Source organism: Pseudonaja textilis, chromosome 9, assembly GCF_049901715.1.
Source record: "Pseudonaja textilis isolate UNSWEBS1 chromosome 9, rPseTex1.2, whole genome shotgun sequence".
Classification (NCBI taxonomy): domain Eukaryota; kingdom Metazoa; phylum Chordata; class Lepidosauria; order Squamata; family Elapidae; genus Pseudonaja; species Pseudonaja textilis.
Genome location: NC_141998.1, coordinates 17014138 through 17034331, shown reverse-complemented (window position 1 = coordinate 17034331; position 20194 = coordinate 17014138). Strand labels below are relative to the sequence as shown.

The window sequence follows — 20194 nt, the reverse complement described above, 5'->3', positions numbered from 1 at the left end:
ATTTGTCTGGAAATAACCATCATTTATCCTTGCTTGCCAGAATGTTTTAGACTGCTTACAACCATAGAAATGTTTGTTACTGTTCTGTTCCTTTGAATGTGTAAAACAAAACCAATTAATAATTAAAGTCAACTCAATCACTGCATCTGATGTAAACATTAGCTGGGCTAAGAAGTTATAGTTTTCATTCGATGTTATTCTACAGTATTTGCAGGCTACAATATGCTCTTTAGAAGGCCAGATCCTCAAATAAGGAGTAGGTGAGTTGCTGGATAGATAGTATTTCCCAAAAAATTAACAGTACTTTTTTTTTTTCTATATCTGCTTGTTAGTAGACATTTTAGAGAAAAATGATCCACAAGCATATATTCTAGGGATTGAGATTCACTATTAAACTTAAGCTAACAACGTGTATCAAGAGTCATGGTCAACACTATATGGAATAGAATTATACATTCTACTCAGTTCAGTCCATATGACCAAAAAGCTTACATAATCAGAATTGATTATGTAATTGGAAAAATGAAATGTTGATTCTATGCATAAACTCAGACCTTGGGTACAATAAATAGCTGGATTTCAGTTCCCAGTTTCTTGGGATTGTTCATGCTAACCGGGATTCTTTTTGAAGGTTACACAACTGGAGGGCACAGATTCATGGGACAACAAATCTTTAGCAGATATTATCATCTTTGAATCCAACATACCTGTCAACAATTCTTCAGTTGAATTTCTTGCAGCTTTGGTACTTCCTGGTGGTCTCTCTTTCGAGCGTTAACTACATTTGCTTTTGTTGAGTTTAGCCAAGGCCAGCTAGAGGCTGCTTCAAGATAGGAAATGTTTTTTTTCAAGCTGAGTGTAGGAGTTGACCAGGCTGAGCCCAAAGTGGTGGGGATCAAATATATATCATCAGTCATGAGTCCTTTTGTGCCCACAAGAGATCTTAGTCCAGCCCACCTTGAATTCCTGTGACCCTTATCTACCACCAATTTGCTTGGGCACTCTAGTAGTTCAGATTCTTGTAGAGAGTTTAAGTTACAGTAAACCTTTATGTCCATTTGAGCTGTCTGGACCTCCAGATTTCTCTGGCACCTGACACATGCTTTATTAAACCATTTATAAGTATAGACTGCAAAAAGAGCAGATGTGGGCATATCTGTTGTTTTAGTCCAATTAACTGCTTGGAGTATGGAAGACATGCTCTTCTCTAGCAGAACACAGCACACTTCTGCTGATTTCTCACTTCTGTCCCTAGGCTGAGCAGATAAAGCTGGTGACAGGCCTACCAAATGTTGCACTGGGAATTATTTGCGTTGATGATGTTGTTATTCAGTAATGAACTCCAGTTGTCTCAGCTTGGTAACAGTCTGTGCATTTTGTTGGAACTGCTACCGTAACACACGTGGCAGCTTCTTCCTGATCTAACATACTGAGGCTGCTTAGAAAGCATTGACAGTGGACAAGGAAACCATCTGCTCAAGGATGTAACTTACAGAGCTCACATGCTGAACATGGATTCTGTTTTGGAGATGATTGCTTTAGTATATGTTTCCTGCATAGTGTTTGACTTCATGCCTTCAACTTTGTTAATTTCATTTGATTGCAGCTTTCATTGTTGTCTCTTATACCTACATGGTGGCTTTTAAACTTTTCTCCCAGACTGTTAGCTGCTGTCATTACCTCTGGGAGATCCAGATCTATGACTCTTCAGAAGCTTAATACTTGGAGCTCCTTCCTGTGGTCAAACAAGGGTATGAATCTGGCTGATTTTGAAGGACAGCAACCACATACAATATCTTCTTGCTGTCTGGATCTCCAACCCCATTCACATAAAAGTTTCAAGTATCACTTAGGATGGTACATACTTTAAGAGAAGAAATAACTTGCTAAGTTCGGTTTACTCATTGCTTGCCTAACTCCTTGATCATGAAACAAAGAATAAATGTAGCAGTAGCTTATATATGCCTCATCCTGGCCACCAGCAATTGTAGGGAGCGTGCATAAGTGTACCAATCATGCCTACCATCCCTGTCCTATTGGTTTTTTTTTCTTATAAGTATTTATCTCATGTATTCAAAGCTATATTTATTCTTATACCTGTATCTTGTAAACGATTTACAAATCAAATAAATACTAAATACTAAATTGCATTTGTTAGCTTTCTCTCTTCTGAGAAGGCTTCTAGAGAGGTGACAACAATGGCTCTCATATTCCTGAGCTTCAATTCCATGAATCTGTATTTTTCAAACTGGGAATCAGTCAGTCTCTGAGGAGAGCACATTATATTCTCTTACTCACCTAAATGCTGTGTAAAGTATTTGGTAACTTTAAATATTCCTGCCAATGTCTTTTTAGGATCAATTTTATTTTATACTTAAAAAAGAAACAAGGAAATATGTACGATCTTGGACCCTTTAAAATTGTGGAGCATTTGATCCAGTTTCTGTTCTTCGTTATCAATTGCCTTAGCAATATTGTTGAAACTGGCTAGCAGTGTCAAAGAAAATTGGAAAAATAAGATAGAGGAAATTCGTAGGGTTTTTTCTTTGTATCTCATGCCTGTAATTTTCTCCTTCCTTTGTTGTGAAAAGTAAGCTGGCTCCAGCTATTTTAATAGCCCTACTTGACAAAGGGTGGGGGCTGTTTTCCTAGAAGGGAGGGGAATCTTCCGACATAAACTAGACGAATGCTATAAGTTGTGGAGAGAGAAGGGATTGAACAATGCTGAATGGATTTCTTCTGTAGCATAACAAGTTCATTAAATTTTGTGGGCATATGGATATGATAGATAAACTAAGCCAACGGAATCTGCCAACTGTTTCAATTAATTTAAATAGGACAGCTCCTGAATGTATGAAAATGACAGAGTACCAACAGAAACTATTCCTTTAACACTGTTTTGGTATGTAATAATTCGAAGATTTCCCAGGCAAGACTCTTACCAAGAGTCAAGATTTCTAAACAAAATAGCATCAAAACAAACAAAACAAGCATCTAAACAAAATAGCATCAAACCTCCATCCTGTAGGTAAAATAATTGGAAATAAAAGATGTGTTTGTGAGATCCAGTATTAAGTAGATAAAAATGTTTAAATAATTATGGATTGGAATATTTCTCTGCTAATGTGGACAATAAATAGACTGGATTTACATTGAGTTATTAATCATTATGCTTTGTTGTCCATATTCAGGATCAGGTTTTAATCCATGGAAACTGGTTTCATCCTATATCAGGATGATATAGAGAGCAAGCAAAGCCTCCTCTGATCTTGGTCACATCAGCTGATGACTCATTCTCATTAAGCTTTCCCCATCCTTTCCTTCAGCATAGTTACACATCCTTGTGTCTTCTTTTGCCTTGTGCTGTGTAGAAGGTTTCATGCAGAGTCTGTGTTTGCAATAAGGTTGAAGGGCTTAATTGGTGCTTATTCAAGTGCGTCAGAGCATTAGCTCCAAAGGTCAGGACTTATTGGGGAGACATATTAGTAAGGATGCAGTTTAAACCTGTGATGTTGTGGCTGCTCCAAAAATGGAAATCTCGGTGTAGCGCATTCTCCAGCTACTTGTTGTTAGAGGGACTAACTTTCCCAGAAGTCTGCAGGAGACTCCACAAATGTTATTCTTGAAATGCCCTGGGTCCTTTTTCAACTGTCTTGGAAGAGGCTGAGGTCAAGAACTACCAAATTGAATGTGTGAGGAGATGGGTGGTACTGAATCAGGATGATTGGAAAGAGTTGCAGGCAGAGCAGTGGAAAAGAAATTGCCCTCTGGCTTGGAGAATCTCTCTCTGTGCTGGAGGGGGAGGGGGAGAAATCACATCACTGTATTCTAAGAAGTCAGCTAAACTGACTGTTTGGCGTTCTTTGGTTCCCCAAATCAATGAAGGTTTAAGGACATGATTCTGTGTAGGTTTGCTGCTAGTTCATTTTAAAAGTGTAGTTAAGATCAAGAAGGGAATCATGAGTTTCCTATGGCATTACCTGCTACTTGCTTCAAGATAGTTTAAGTAGCCATATTACCAGTGGTGGGATTCTTTTTTTTTTACTACCATTTCTGTGGGGGTGGCTTGGTGGGCGTGGCAGGGAAAAAATACTGCAAAATCCCCATTCCCTCCCCACCCCACTAACCTGCTTTCCATCTCCATTCTCCTGTGCAGGGCAACAAAAGAAGACCCAGTTAATCCACTGGGACTCGGGAGGCAGAGAATAGATGAGGTTGGCGGGGCCGGTCAGAGGTGGTATTTGCTAGTTCTCCAAACTACTCAAAATTTCCGCTACCAGTTCTCCAGAACCTGCTGAATACCACCTCTGCATATGACCAGTGGTGGGATTCAGCCAGTTCACACCACATCACGAGAACTAGTTATTAACTATCTCAGCAATTTGGTGAACTGTTTGTTGGAAGAAATCATTAGGGCAGAGAACTGGTTGTTAAATTATTTGAATCCCACCACTGTATATGACCATAGAGCCCTGGACTTCAGCCCTAATCTTGAGCCTACTTGTACTACTGTGTCCCCATTTAGAACGACTGACAGCCCATTTCCAAGCCCTATAAAAGAATTTTCACATGCAAACCGACTTGTTACCAGAGCGGAAGAAGATCCGGGGGAGAAGGAAAGAGTAAAAGAAGAAATAATTAAGATAAGAAAACACACTGGTAACTTAGGCAGAGGAACATAGAAGTAGAATACAGAGATAAAAATGTACAGACTAAATAAGAATAGTCATAGAATAGTAGTAAATTTAGCATAGGTAATTCTCAATTTGCAACCGTTCATTTAATGACAGTTTAAAGTTATTGTGCTGTTGAAAAGTGATGTATGACCAGTCCTTGCACTTATGGTATTATCATTGTGGCATCTCCACCGTCACATGATCAATATTTGGGCATTGGCAATTGGCATGTATTTACAATTGTTGCAGAACTGAAGAAGCTTCAGGGATGAGAAGCAAAACCTCTTCAAGGAAAAACAAAGGAAGTCCAGTTGCCTTTTGAAAAAACACCTTTGGAACTCACCTCCGTATGCTTTCCACACCAGCCCAGGATGATGGGATTGCAGTCCAAAGAATCTAGACTATAGGACTGAGAAAGGCTGGTTCATGCAGATTGACAGTGATACACTAGAGTTTCTGGCATGAATTTTTGTTATCTGGAAATTTGAAGAAGAGATACAGTATAAATCAAGTATAAAAGAGATCGAAGATAAAGCCACATAATTGATGGTTTCCCCGCTTTTTCCCCACCGAGTCGTCTCTCAGTGTCTTCTATCACAGCTAATGTTTCCAAGACACTGCAGAAAAATATTTGTGGATTTTATGCTTCCAGTGTGTGCTCTACGGGTTTTGTCTAATTTTAGATAGGTCATGAGACAAAGAATCCAGCAGTATTACAACAACATATGGATAAGAGATATTATCTTCTGACAATACCTTTAAGAACACTGCCTGAGTTATTCTGAAGAGGCAGCATATTTAACGACAACAACAATACCTGTTTAAAGTCAAGACCTTTCTTTTGATCCGCAAATCTCACTTCTGTTTCTGTGGCATATTCAGCCAGATTTGGACCTTTCTTCTACAAAGGCTCAGTCAGTCTCAGCAAAACATTAATTGGTTGTAGCTGGGTCACCTCCAAATGAAATGCTTCTTGTACAAATGTAGTTGCCTTCCAGAATAAAGAGCTTATTGTGGCAGTGTCTTCTTTGGAATATTTAATGAAGGTCTAAAGAAGACTTGTCTATCATAGAAGAAGGGAGCAAACCACAGGTTTCTGTCAGAGCAAATCCTTATGGTCTACCAAAGTAGATTCAGTCATTTTCTGGTAAGCAATCTTCACAAAACATTCATTAGAAAAAGTCCAACTGGAAATGAGTTTATATTTTGAGAAATTACCGGCACTATATACTAGTGGTGCTAGGGTTTTGTAGACTCTCAAAAATAAACATGTTCTTAATTCACAGTGCCATCTTAGATTAGACTCACTGGTAAATACATTGAACTGTGTGGCCCAATCTTTGGCTGGTTTACTAGAAACTTCCACTGACCTCACAATTATCTGGACTTTGAAAGCAGTAGCTAAGCCAATATTTGACAATATTGTTTCCTCTAAGGTAAAGGTTCCCCGTGCTAGTCGTTTCTGGCTCTAGGGGGTGGTGCTCATCTTTGTTACAAAGCTGAAGAGCCAGCGCTGTCCAAAGACATCTCCATGGTCATGTGGTTGGCATGACTAAATGCCGAAGGTGCACAGAACGCTGTTACCTTCCCACCAAAGGGGTTCCTATTTTTCTATTTGCATTTTTACATGCTTTTGAACCGCTAGGTTGGCAGAAGCTGGGACAAGGAACGGGAGCTCACTCTGTTATGTGGTGCTAGGGATTCAAACTGGCGAACTGCTGACCTTTCTGAGTGACAAGCTCAGCGTCTTACCAGTGAGCCACTGCGTCCCAGGGATTGTTTAAGTGTCACTTAACATCTATATAGGAAATGATCAGATCAGAATGCAATGGGGGCATGCAATCTGCCCTACCAACTTTCCGTCTTGCAATAATGAGAGGAGTGGTGGTCTATTTCTTTAAATGTCATCAACCAAATCATTAATTTTTCATCCCTACCATGTATGTCAATACTATACTCAAATATAGTATATATTTAATTGTGTGGACTCAAATAGATCTGCTTTATCTATCCGTGAATATGGACAGGTGGATTTGCAACCCAATGTAGTTTTCTAAGCATTTACAAATGAAATACTTGCTAGAGAAGACAGGAATCACACTTTCTTCTCAATTCAGATGAATTAATTCTAATATCCCTTTCAACCGTTTTAATATTTGAACGCCCAATGTACTCAATGCAGTTTTGGCTCTTTGTGAGCTACTTTCTTTTACTTGAACCTCTTGGAATGATCTGGGGAATAGATATTGTGTGATCCCATGGACAGTCCAAGAATTGAGCTGTCTTTCTCTGATGGGATTGGTCTGCCAAACTCATTCTGGCAGAAGGGACCTTCTGCAGATCCCATCCGTCAAGGCATTTCAGCTGGTGGAATCCAGAAGAAAAGCCTTCTCTGCCACGGCTCCAGCCTTTTGGAGTATCTGGCCACTGGAAGTGAGATCTTCCTCTCTTTTAGAAAGCCCTTAAAATCTAGCTATGCCAGCTAGCAAGGAGAAATTGGTGGCCAGAGGTGGTTGGTACACTAACAGAGAAAGTAACCCACTTCTGTCCTCCAAAACCTTGATTTTAGTTAGTATTCATTTTAATTTTAATCCATTTTATATTGGTAACTGTTATTATATGTTGTTTTATCTTGATGTAAACTGCTCAGAGTCTCCTGAAACTGCTAAATAAAATGATTAGGGGGCTGGAGGCTAAAATATATGAAGAATGGTTACAGGAGTTGGGTATGTGTAGTTTAAAGAAAAGAAGGACTAGCGTGTGACACGACAGCAGTGTTCCAATCTTTGAAGGGCTCCTACAAAGATGATGGAGTTAAATTATTTTCCAAAGCACCCAAAAGTAAGACAAGATACAATGCTTGGAAATTAACCAAGGAGAAATTGCCTAATATGGTGAGAGTAATCAACCAGTGGAATGGGTTGCCTTCAGAAGTTGTAGGTGCACCATCACTGGAGGTTTTTGAAAAGAGACTAGACAACCATTTGTTTGAAATGATATAGGGTTTCTTGCTTGAAGGGGGTTGAAGACCTTGGAGGTCCCTTCCAACTCTATTATTCTATATTCTATGTTCTATGTCTAAGAAAAACTGTTTGTGTGCAAAGAGCCTGTCATTTCCTTAAGTGTTCCAGGATTTTAAGAAGTTCAAGAAGGATAAATTGCACCTTAGCCAAACTTAAACATACTTTAGAAATTAAGTGCAGCTAAGTATAATCTTTGTCACTTTCCCTGCTAGGAATGAACAAAAACCTCTCTTTGGATGGCTTGCATTTTGCCATGGATCTATCTAGATGGAACTTTCTAATTCACTCACAGATGAATCTGTGACATTTTGAGAGGGCATAAATCTCTGTAGCATTTCATTATTGCCATCACTAACCTGATACTGTGCTCTCTCTCTCTCACTCCTAGGAGTATATAGGCAAACATAAAAAAATAATAATTGCAGGATATCTAGAAAAAAACATTTCATCCTCACTGGAAATGGGTTCTCAGGGTGTATCTCTGCTTAGAAAATTATTAGTTAATTAGAATATTAAGTAGCCAGCTATTTCTGCCAGATAGAGATCTAATTCTCTCATAATTAAACTGCAAAATCACTACAATAAAGTACGAACAATATTCCAAATAACAAATGCTCTTCATTTGAACCATCAAAGTTCATATTTTGGTATTCATGCAAAAAGTGGAAAAGAAGGGAGATCAGAGGCCTGTAGACACTTGGGAAGAATAGAAAAATCATGGACAGAAAAGATAAATTAAATATGCTGGGTATATAACATCCAGAATTCCTCAGCAAAGAATGGGGATACCTTGAATTTGGTATACTTACATTGAGCAGGGGCTGGACATGATGATCTTAACGGTCCTTTCCAAATCTGTGATTCTATTATTTTTATTTATGCTACTGATCATGATTTAAGTTAAAACAAATCCCTCACAGAGACATGCATTCAAGCATGAGCCATGGTGGAGCAGTAGTTAGAATGCGGTATTGCAGGCTAACTCTGCCCACTGACAGGAGTTCAATCCTGACCAGCTCAAGGTTGACTCAGCCTTCCATCCTTCCGTGGTCAGTAAAATGAAGACCCAGAGTGTTGGGGGCAATGTGATGACTCTGTAAACTGTTTAGAGAGTGCTCTAAAGCTGTATGAAGTTATATATAATTCTAAGTACTATTGTATAATTCTAAGTACCATTACATGTTTACCCATCCATGTGGTATGGCAACTTCTTTATAAGTTGCCAAAAAGAAAAAAAAAAAGGCTATGAAGGCAAATCAAAACTGAAGATCCAGATTTTTTAAATTTATTTTAAATATTAAATCAGGAAAGAGGGAAGAACAAGGGAGGACAAAATTGGGAAGGTCCAACTGGTGATAAGGAGGTTGCCTAAAAATCAGGAAAGTGCCACTTAGCAAATGAAAAAGCATCTAGAGAGGTCCTCCAACATAATCCAGCTAATTCATGTGTGGTGCTGAGAAAACAGGAGCTTAGTTTGCTAGCTAGCCAGGGAGTGCAGTAACCCGCAAAGCCTTCTGGCCATTAGTGGCTAGCTAATCTCCATGGTGGGAGATCATCTGAGAAGAGCCACTGTACGCTGTTGATTCACGTCAGCCAAGGACAAATTCATTTTCTGCTACTAGCTTAGCATTTTCTTCCACTCCTTGGATTACAAACTACTTATTACAGCAGGCAGGCCCAAGGAGCTGAAACAGCTGCTGCTGCTAGATAAGAAGGCAATTTTGGCTGTCTTGTAGCATCCTTGCCTGCTTCTGTGCCGTTAGGTAGGGAAAGAGAAGAGTGTTTGGGGTAGAGGAGTCCTAAGGATGATAACAGAGAATGCTGGAGGAAAGATGTTGTCACTTCCTGGGTTTAATCAAGGCAGGGAACTTGCATAAATGTGCACATCTCCCAGAGTTCGCCTGCATCTACCATCATTTCTAAAAGATGAAAATCCATGCATTTGTTTTTCAGCTTGTGAGCTAGTAGCAAACCAACTGAACATATTATTTTCAGGAAACTAGCATTTCTTCTAAAGAGTTTTGGAGCTAAATCCAAGGGTATTTACAAACAACCAAACATTCACATGTTTGCATTTGGTTTAAGATACTTCAAAAATCTGAATTTCAGCTAACTATAATTGGGAGGTTTGCCTAGAATATAATTTGCTACTTCTCAAGTTGATTCCATTTACAGTACATAGAGTATTTCCTATGTTCTAGATCCATGGTTCAGGATCTGTTTGGGGAAAATATTTAGCTTACTCTAAATACTTAAATATCTAAATAGGAGCCCTGGTGGTGCAGTAGTTAGAATGCAATATTGAAGGCTAACTCTGCACACAGTCTGGAGTTCGATCCTAAGGGGCTCAAGCTTTCCATCCTTTTGAGGTCAGTGAAATGAGGGCCCAGATTGATGATGACATTTGTAAACTGCCCAGAGAGTGCTGCAAGGCACTATGGGACAGTATGCCTAAGTCTAGAGCCATTACTATTACTCTGCTCGCTATTGTCTCCAATTAACCATATTGTCTATGTTCAAGTAAATGAAACTGTTACCTGTGGTGTGAATAGCCCACAAGTTGTCTCTGCCCCATATCTCAACATACAGTCTCTACTGGGTATGCATTTCAGTTCCTTTTATGGTTTTTTTTTTAATATTTGAAAATGAGCATCAGAAGTAATTTCTAAATAGAACCTATATGATGTGGTGGAATCAAAACGAAACGGGTTTCAGTTCCTATCCATTTGTGTGATTTCTCTACCACTCTTCCTTAAGGCAGGGATAGAGAACACATTCTTGTAGGAACTGCTGGACTAGGATTTTTAAGACACCCCGTGTCAAGGCTGACTCAGAATCTATTGCAATTCTTCTTGCAGCTCGACAACAGACACAGAAGGGAGGGGTGGGATTTTGAGGGGAGTTGTGAGGGGCTGAGGAAGCCAAGTGAGACGGCTGAGCCTTAGAAAGTTCCTATACTTCAAGGTCATGTTATGAGAACTTTTAAAAATGGTGCAGACTGTTTCCCCCAAAATAAGCTGGATTGGTGGACAATGGACAATGGGTGGCCTAAACAGAAGAAGGGAATTTATTTACCTATGCTGCTTTACCTGGGAACTTTTGGAACTGCCTTTTTTTCTGTGCATATATGGATCAAAAAAGTTATAACCTTGGTAAAATTATCACTCACGAGTTTCTTTTTCTGCATATGCCAATGGGATGATTGACGCCCAGCCAGTACCAGTGCTCTAAATATTGGGAGTTATAGCTGAACATCTAAAAGGATGTAGCTTTAAACCTTAAAGAAAACCTTCTATCAATAGAAAGCTGCTTTGAATTTCGCATATACCTCCTTATAGATGTGATTTATAAGCTTCATATATTTTAGCTTGTTCCATTATCAAACACACGGCCCAATTAGAGGCGGGTCATTTAATTTTCTTTTATACTGTTTGCAAGCTTGAGTTTCTTTCTGCTGTGTATCATTCTCTGCTGTGTACAATACCTAATGATTACACTTTCTCTGCTGTGTATAATATCTAATTATTGTATGTTCTCTGCTGTGTACAATATCAAATTATTGCATTTAAGGAATGAATAATTATAATGGATAGGAAACAGGCATATTTAGGGGTCCAGTGTGTCTCGAGACACATTGCACCCAGTATCATCTCATGCAGAATTCTATATGACAGTGACAGGGATCACACATTTGCAAAAAAAAAAAAAAGTGCCACTATAGAAGTCCTTTTTCCAAAGAATGGCTCTTCGTTTTCTCTGCATAGAAATGAATGGCAAATTGGAGGAAGCAAATGATTGTCACTGGATCATCACTGAGACAGGAGAAAACCCACACTAAACCCACACTAACAAGAGCAGTGGTGGTGCAGTGATTAGAGTGCAGTACTGCAGGCTACTGCTGACTGCCTGTTTCCAGCAGTTTGGCAGTTCAAATCTCACCAGCTCAAGGTTGACTCAGCCTTCCATCCTTCTGAGGTCAGTAAAATGAGGACCCAGATTGTTGGGGGCAAGAGGCTGACCCTGTAAACCACTTAGAGAGGGCTGTGAAGCACTGTGAAGCTATATATAAGTCTAGGGTGCTATTGCTATTGCTATCTTCCAATATTCTGACTCTCCTAGCATGAGTAACTACATTGGCCCTCCCATCACTCTGGGCCCCCAACAAGAGCCTTATTTGACAGCAGTGATCAATTATGGAAAGCTGGCTACCTTTAAAATTGCCCATAAGGCAGGGATATTGTGGGAAATTTAAGATGGTTGGCAATTTTTCAGGAAAAACTCCTGTCGCTAGCTAAAGCCATGTTCGTTTCATGGGTTGGATGACAGGAAGAAAGAAGTACTTTTCTGGATATATGCTCAACCAATTTTGGCAGAGGAGTAAACCAATCTTATCAGGGGTGACTTAAGCTATTGAGCAGCATTGAGCCAAACCTTGTTTGGGCTCCTTCTGGGTTCTGTCCCTTGGCCACAGTTCAATTTATGACAGGGCTAGAGAACGTTTTTGGAGATTGAGGACCAAGCTGTCCTGGACTTTGATGAGCAGTCAGAGACCAATAGTCAGCAGGGACACAGACATAGACAAAAGAGAACAAGGAAGCAGAGAAATCAGAGTAAAAGTCATCCTATTCCCCAGTTTTCTTTTGTTTTATCTTCCTTTAGCTCACTCAATTTCTTCTAATGAAACGATATTCATGCATCTTAGTAATAATTTGGGGGCTGACTCTTGTGGAAATTGTTTAATGATGCTCATCTAAGAACTTCAAGCAACCTTGAATAAAATGGTGATAGAATAAAAACCAGGCTAGAGTAGCCAAAAAGGAGAAGACTGGAAAACTTAAAGACAATTTTCTCTAATTGGGCAAAACAAGACAGAATTCCTAAAAAATGTACTTGACGGACAGCTATTTATACTTTATCATACTCATTGGGTGTCATGAGTCAATTAAAGCTTTAGCAAATGCATTACTAAAACCTCCTAAGCTTGATAGCTATCTAGCTTGGCACATTGTGTGAACTCGGCTAGTTTAAAATGTTTTATAGTTCATTGTATTGTTTGCACCTAGATCACACATTAACTCAGTTACCAGGTTAGCAAAGCTCTGTGAAAACTGGTTCCTTTGCTTTTTCTCTGGGGTTACCCTCCAGAATGGAATGGAGGAAAGATGTGTTGTTTTTCAAACCTAGCCATAGGTTCTCCTAGCCAGTGGTGCAAAAAAAGAAAGAAACAAGAAGAGAACAAATAGTAATTAGCTGTTGCTATCATTCTGTCACCTGTGAGTTTGGGCAAAATTAATGTGAAGCAACAGAACTCAGAGCTACATAAAATGACTTTCAATTAGACTCTCCTCATTCTTCTCACCAGTTTTATTTGTCGATCATCTAGAACCTTTTTGATGTCAGCAATGTATCTGGGGGTGTTTCCCTCTCCTTCCCCTATGTTATTTATTGCTCACAGCCAGAAAGAGAGCCTTTAAAGTGAAAAAGTATACAGATGTTATATATATATATATATATATATATATATATATATATATATATATATATATATATATATATATATATATATTCATAGATTTTCATGGTTACAGGTATGTAGGTCTTGGCATGTTTGGGTCTTTTCCCATGTAAGATTGAGAGCATCTTGGCAACGTTTCGACAAGGTCCCACTTGCCATCTTCAGGCTGGTGCTTTCGGCTTTGTGCTTGTGTGAGCAAAGCGCGATCGGAGCTGCCGTCTCCCTATATATACTGGTGGGGAGGTTGGCTGTGTTGTAATTTATTGATGGAGTTGATGTTTGCAGATTGGCTGGCTTTTTCATAAGAACATGTGGCTGAGGTATTGGCTGTGTGTCTATCAGCCTCCTATGTTGTAACAACCTGGGTAGTGGGCTGTGTGATGACCTTCTGAGTTCTAATGTTTTGACATCCTGGGTCTTGTGCTGTAATCTCCTGGGTCATAATGACCTGGGTCATGGGCTGTGTGATGACCTTCTGAGTTCTATTTTTGTGACATCCTGGGTCTTGTGCTGTAATCTCCTGGGTCGTTGGCTGTGTTGCAACATCCTAACTTTTTGTGGTGTAACCTCCTGAGTTCTGTGATACTACCTCTGACTGGCTCCGCCCTATCTATTCTCCACCTCCCAAGTCCCAGATGATTGGCTGGATATTCTTTGGTTGCCCTGCACATGAGAATGGAGCTGGAAAGCACATTAGTGGGGTGGGGAAAGAATGGGGATTTTGCAGTAACTTTCCCCTACCACGTCCACTAAGCCATGCCCACTAAGCCACGCCCACAGAACCGGTAGTAAAAAACTTTGAATCCAACCACTGGTCAGTACTATATACATGTGCTCAGTAAATATATATATATATATAGAAAGATGGAAAGTCCTTCAGTTTTACTTCTTTGTCCTCTGTTTCCACCAGGGTTCTGTTGTTCCTGGATGTTGGTGTCAGTGTGTTTATGTGTGTATAATGTTAATGAGTTGTTAGAAAAGACAGTAATAAATGTCTCCAATCTCATGCTGATACACCACTTCCCAGCATAGAAGTTTGTTCCTTTGTTGTTTTAAAAATAACTTTTACAACCAGCAGCAGAAGCACAAATATGTTGGAGAAAAAAATGTCAATCAGAAAAAAAAAAATTTCTGGATTACTGGTAGAGCAAATGCTTGACCCTGTTAAACAAAGGCTAATGGAGGAATAAGGTGACCTTTTAAAGAGATCCACAGTCAAGAATTGTATAGAAAAGAATAAAATGTTCCAATTCTTGTTATAATAAGTAAGAGCATTTGGTAATCTATGAAGTTTCTAAGGAGAGAAGAAAGTAAAGTGTTGAGTTCTACGGTCAGCAAGAAGCAGACCAGGTAGCTCTTATTTAAAGACCTCAACCAAATAGGAATGGCAGCTTCCCTTAATCAGCTATGACAGTTCAATTAGCCAGTAGAGCACTGGTAATAGGGAAAAGGTTGGTGCACAGGAAATCCCAAGTGGGTAAAATTTGATGCCAGATCAACCTAATCTTTTTTTCCTTCTCCCAGGCTCTTGCACTATTAACTGTTTTCTGGGTTTTCTCTTTCCTCTCCTTCTGTTCATTGAACTTGTCTAAACCAGGAAGGCACCTGATGAACATCAAGTTTTCTTTGAAAAATTAGGAATGGCAAGGAAAGTCTCTTGTGAATGACAAGCAATAAGCATCAAAGAGAAAAGATTGTCTCAGATGCTACTATGGCAACTCTGTTTCAAAGCTGCCATGATGGCCATATTTGTTACCTCTGATTGGGAGAAGACGGAGAATAACTAGGTTTACTAGAGCCGTGATGGCATAGGGATCAGAATGTAGTATTGCAGGCTAATTCTGCCAACTGCCAGCAGTTTGATTCTCACCGGTTCAAGGTTGACTCAGCCTTCCATCCTTCTGGGTGGGTAAAATGAGGATCCAGATTGTTGGGGGCAATATGCTGACTCTGTAAATCATTTAGAAAGGTCTGTGAAGCACTCTGAAGCTGTATATAAGTGCTACTGTAATTGTTGTTTACACATTAGGCTAAATTGTCATCTGCTTAGATATGGTTTATATCTGCATCACAACTGGATGAATTGCCACAACATCTTAAACTCTAAACTGTGTATTGTCTGGGTTCACTCTTCCTGCTAAATCACAGACAGATCTATTACCTGGACCAAATCTGTTTGTGAGACATGTTATACATAAGAATGAACTGTGTTTTAAGAATTAATAAGGCAAGAGCATAGAGGATCCTGTATGTTACTAATTATATTCCAACCAGCCTTCCTTAACTTGCAAACAACTCCCAGAATTGGCTTTTGGTCAAAGTGCCTGAGATTTTAGGGAGCTATCAACCAGAACATATGAAGGACACCAGGTGTATAAGGCTATTTTAGAGCATATTTAGTGATCCACACATTGGCTTCCTCTACTTTGCAGCTGAAAAATAGGACATGCTATTCTCATTCCAAGCATCACTTCATGAGCTTCATCTCATATGTTATGGCACATTGTCAACAGGTTTGCCATGCCTTCTGTCTCAGTGTGCACCATACTGGTCATGTTCTGCTGATTTAAAAGCCAGTAGACAACTGATAGAAATATACTAGAGAAACCTAATGGACATACATAGGCCATGTCCACACATGTTTGAGCACAGGGTTAATCGGATGGTCAGCTCCTCATTTGCATTTTTTTTTTACAATCATTCACCCTAATTGGTTGTATAAATTCAGGTAGTTTTTCCCATGTCTGGGTAAACTGCCCAACATTGGTAAAAGTTATTTTTCATTGGGTAATGATACACAAAACTATTACTTAACCCAACAGGCATATTTAAATTGATTTAAAGATTGCTAGGTATACTAAAATACATGACAATTTTCCAAAGTATTCCAATTCAAATGAAACAACCAGATCTTCATGTACTGGCTAATCAATCAGATACTGTAGTGATAGGCAAAACCAGAAGACAGCAGTGTGATAGATGTAGAAAGGCTAAGTGACAACAAGCCAACATCAGGAAGAAAGAGGATGCGAAGCTAGAGGGGCATCTAATGGAGGAAGGAGGAACTAGAGAGGAAGTAAAACATAAGGTGATCTCAGTTGTAATAGGAACACTTGGATTGTGACTCCTAACCTTGGAAAGTGGCTCCATGTCAGGCCTGCCTTCCATTTAAAACCCCCAAAAGGAAACCCCTGACTCCATTAAAGTAGAGAAGAGGTACTTTTACTGAAATGATAGCAGCTAAAGCAAGGCAAGACCTGATTCAAAAGGCGCTAATGTTACAGGTTGAAAGTTTCCCCAAATCCCTCCCTGCAGGGTCCCATGCTGAGTGTCCAATCCACGTCCCTCATAATGTCATGTGAAACTCATCTTCAGGTATTTTCGCCCATCTGGAGTTCTAGGATGGCTGGCCTTGGTTGGGTATAAACAATTGCCCTCAACAGGAGTAATTCTTGAGAGCAAACCTCACTTTTAGTTCACATGGGTCTTTACCTCACCAGCTTACTTCCTCAACCCAAATGACATGCATCCCCCCTCCCCGTTACTATGGCAGCCAATAGCAAGCATGCACCAAAGGAAAATCCCATGCTGGAGATCTGGCTGACACTCCAACAGATCCCAGGAGAAACATCGGTGCTCTCTGTGCTAGGATCAACTAAGGTATTACACAGAACCTTCAAATTCTCAGGCCTCTGATATTGAGGAAGACACAAGAGCCATGGGGGCACAGTGGTTAGGATGCAGTATTGCATGCTAATTCTGCTGATTGCCAGCAGTTCGATCCTGACTCAGGCTGACTCAGCTTTCCATCCTTCCAAGGTCGGTAAAACGAGGACCCAGATTGTTGGGGGCAGTATGCTGACTCTGTAAACCCCTTAGAAGGGGATGTAAAGCACTGCAAAATGGTATACAAGACTAAGGGGTACATCTATCTAACCCACAATGGTGAGTAGGGAATTTTTATTTTTACATTATATTCAGCCTTCACATGGCATGAATTAAGAGGGTTCTGCTACATTAAGCCCTTTTTAAATAACAAACCCCGCTACATCAATGTTTTAAAAAGAGATCCTGTCAAAGATGTGGGATGAATCAATGTCTTAGAAAAAGCAGATGGAGACCATAGTCCAAAATCAGAGAGAGCCACACGCATGCATGCTCACTCTCACCCACACTAATACATACACAGAGAGAAGAGAGATCTGACTTCAAAGGGTAGTGAAACCATTAATTGCTATCAGCTCTGGAGTGCGCCTAGCCCCAATGCAAACTCCCAGCTTGAGACATTAAAATCTAATCACTGCAGCAGCTGTTTTTATTTTGCGGCACCCCTGCCCCAAACGGCGAAAAGAAAATCCCGTGGTTCAGCCAAAAAGGAAGTAATAAAAGGGAGACGGTGCTCTGATTTTGGCTACCAAGCCAGCTCAGCAGACTGTGGATAAAAATAAGATCTCTGGATTTCAGAGTGGGTGGAACATGGCTTACTAAATAGGCTGCTAGCCTATCTGATGTAGCATGTACATTCTGAGCATTATTTAAGAGAGGTTGTTTGTGTGAAATAATACAGAATTTGTGAGCCTGCCCCAAAGACATTCAAGGAATCGATTCAAGCCATAGAACTTTATGAATTCAAAATTACATAATTTTTTTTTTAAGTGACTTTCTGAATGGATAACATAGCCAGCACTAGACTTAGATTCTCACTGTGGAATGGGACAACTTGCTGCAGCCAATTCACAACACCACAGGACAACTTGCCATGGCCAATTCACCATGGGCCCACGCACTGCAGAACAATTCAACAGTTCAACTTAATTATTTAAAATAATTTTAAAAAATTTTAGTTTTTGACATCCACATTTCATTCTGTCCCTCCTTTGGCATCCTTTCTTTAATGATTCTATTCCATTATTTCTTTGATATTAGTGTAACTCTTACCCCGTGGCAAGTTGGTTGTGGCCAATTGGCTATGTTGAGTTGTTGCAGACCTACCCACTGCTGCCCCTCCTTAGTTCTTTCTTAATATAGCTTCAGATTTTAAAGTTCAGTTAAGTAGTGCATGTGGCCAACCTTGGCTGATCTTGAAGAGCTAAGCATATTGATAGTATGGTGGAAGATCTATAGTAAACTAGACTGTGAAATTGAAAAAGACATCTGGGAAGTGAAGGGAAGGAAGGGAAGGGGAGGGGAGGGGAGGGAGGGAGGGAGGGAGGGAGGAAGGAAGCTTTCATAATCATCAAAAAACATGGATATATTCCTAAAGTCATCAGGAAGTATGCCCAACTCCAGGGAAATTTGAACCTTTTGTATCACTCCTAAGATAAATCACAAAGCTGGGAACTCGCTTTGTTAGTTAGGAGTTGGTCCTAATAAGAATCACTGCTTTGGTTCTTGTTAATTTTAGTGAACCAAAAAAAGAGGGACAAATTTTTACCAGGAGAAAAATTGGTTCCTGTCCAAAAAATAAATAAAAAATTGATCACAGCCCAAATGGGTGTGCAGATCCCAGGGTCAACTTTTATCAGCCTGTGTCACTATGAAGGAAAATTGCATGCAAAAAAAGTAAACCTTGAGGAAACTTACCTACATTGTGTGCATATCTTAGAAAGCTACACTTCAGATATGTGCATGAATATTTGAGAGTCAAATATATGAAAAATGAAGATTGGTTTTAGAAAATTAATTGAATAATAGTTGAATTTATGTGAAGCTGATATCACTAGAAATAGACTGAGCTATACATGTCTCTTCTGCTTGCTGAAATCCATTGTGCTACACACATTGTTCCTCCTTTTAATCTTCACATGTGTCAGACTTCATGCCAGACATAGCAATAAATCTCATCTGTCCATTCTCTTATCCCCACATTCAGGCACTTACTTATGGCAGAAGCTCAGAGGCACAACATGGCTAGATTAATTGCTTTACTGAAGATAAGAATGGAGTCATATATCATATATGAACAAAAGATCTGCCTTCAGAAGCACAGAAATTGCCATATAGATATATGTTTCAGAGTTTCGATTCTAAGACTTTGCTTCTCATCTTTTTCAGTTGGTGGAAATTTAGCCATCTTCCTTTATGCTCAAGAATGCTCAAGGATGTACATAATGGTAAAAATTCTTGCTTACTAGCTTCAGTCCTTAGAATCTGTTCCTCAAAAATTGTCTGCAGGATCTCCTTGTTTACTTGCATACAATGAATAGCATCATAATGTACCTGTGCATTTGCACTGTGGGTGATATCCAGGATCATCATGAAGATATGAAATTAAGGCCTTGTTAAAGTTCTCAGGTTGACTTGGAGATCTTGATGAATGTTTCAAAGACTCTAGAACAAGGATTGTGCAACTAGAAATGTTAGGATCACACGAGGCTTGACCAAAGTCTTGGACATGACTCCTAAGATCTTCTGGATGATTTCACCGAGCTGTAAATTTTTAATAGCAATTTTATTACAAATTATAATTACAATGATGAAAAACAAAATTTTAAAAATAGAATAAAAACATAGAAAAAAAGAAAAAATGAAAAAATGGGTGTATTAGAACTAGAATGAGAGGCCTCTAAATGAGAGTAGAACCCTCCAGTCTAAAAATCTATTTTGGATCTTTGCTCTCTCTTTCTGCCTATCTCTGGCATACACACTACTATTCGCAACCTATTTTCTCCACTCTTTTTCCTCACCCAGCAGGCTGTGTGAGTTACAAACTGTGAAGGTTACCAACTGCTCTTTCCAGAGGTCATTTGAACTTCAACTCAAAGCCATCTGTGGGTTAAGAGTCGGGGATTGCATTCTGTACTCTGTCAAAGGTGATAGACTACCGCTTTTGACTGCTCACCTACTGTCAGCCTTCCAAGGTAGACCATACAGATCAGATAAGCTAATTCTACACAATTGTATGGCTACATTACATTACATTACAGAATCTTGTAGGTCCGAAAGTACAAATCTCCTTCTGTCTCATTTTACAGTCTAAT

At 39.5% G+C, this 20194-nt stretch overlaps 1 protein-coding gene across 4 annotated transcripts in view; it reads left to right on the top strand.

The window, feature by feature from the left end:
- The window catches only part of KIRREL3 (kirre like nephrin family adhesion molecule 3), a 704205-nt gene that overhangs the window by 568323 nt on the left and 115688 nt on the right, over positions 1–20194 (top strand). The gene's annotated exons all lie outside the window — the stretch shown is intronic.